Genomic DNA, 1,099 nt, shown 5'->3' with positions numbered 1-1,099 from the left:
TTCTGAGGTCTTTAAAAGGAGAGCACACGGAGAGTTTCTTTCTCTCTGCTCCACCATTTTCTGTCATGTGAGACTCCTGCATTGCTTTAAAGCCACCACCAAGAAGACCCTCACTAGATGTGTTCCCTGGACTTTGAACTTTCCAGCCTCTGAAACTGTAAGCAAGAAATTTCATTTTCTTATAAATGACCCAGTTCCAAGTATTTGTTATAAGCAACAGAAATGGACTAATACAATAGTCTTCCNCCTTCCCTCCAAAAATCCTTGAAATATAGCAAATGTTTACCACAGTGAAAGTAGCTAAGTGATCACAAAAAAATACATTTAACGTTGGGAAGAAAATGAAGATTGCTTATATGACTGGGAAAATATTCAAGGTAAACTAACATTTTCACTAACAACCCTTTTTATTTGGAGTGTTGGATTTGAAAGCGAGCCTACAATTACTCTAGACTGTATTCCTAAGAGACTTGGTGCAATGCAGGACCTTTTGTTTAACACAGTGAAGCTAATTCTCTGAAACACCATGCAGCATCATCATTAAGTAAAAGTATTAAGCAAAAACAGTAATAGTAGTGGTTTAAAAGTTGCCACCTGAATTATGCAGCCATTACCAATGCTAATAAAATCCTTTAAAGACATGGTAAAATGCTTTGGAAGTAATGCTAAGAGTAAAAAAGCTGGACACAAAATTGTACAAAAACATATTCTTAAATTTGACAAAACACATATAAGACCTCAATCCTGAAAACTCTGACAGAACATCACTAAGAGAAATTAAAGACCTGAATAAATGGAGAGGTATACCATACTCATGGATTGTAACACTCAGTACTGTTGGGATGCTTTAGTCACCCTAAAAATTACAAATGCCTATCGTCAGTAATTCATTGTTCAAAATGGTGATTTATATTTTATATCATTAACAACTGAAAAGTATAAGCATTGTACTGGACACTCTACTGAATTTGGTTGATTTAAGCGTGGGCTAAACAAGAAAGTAGTTTCTGAACCTGCAAAGGAGATGACCAGAGCCTCGATTGTGGGTTTTTTACTGAGGGAATATCCTAGTAGTAAGCAAAACTCTTTGACTCCTTTT

This window comes from Galeopterus variegatus, unplaced genomic scaffold, assembly GCF_000696425.1.
Source record: "Galeopterus variegatus unplaced genomic scaffold, G_variegatus-3.0.2 Scaffold50, whole genome shotgun sequence".
Taxonomy (NCBI): domain Eukaryota; kingdom Metazoa; phylum Chordata; class Mammalia; order Dermoptera; family Cynocephalidae; genus Galeopterus; species Galeopterus variegatus.
The sequence above is the reverse complement of the archived record's forward strand: the minus strand, read 5'-3'. Positions refer to the sequence as shown.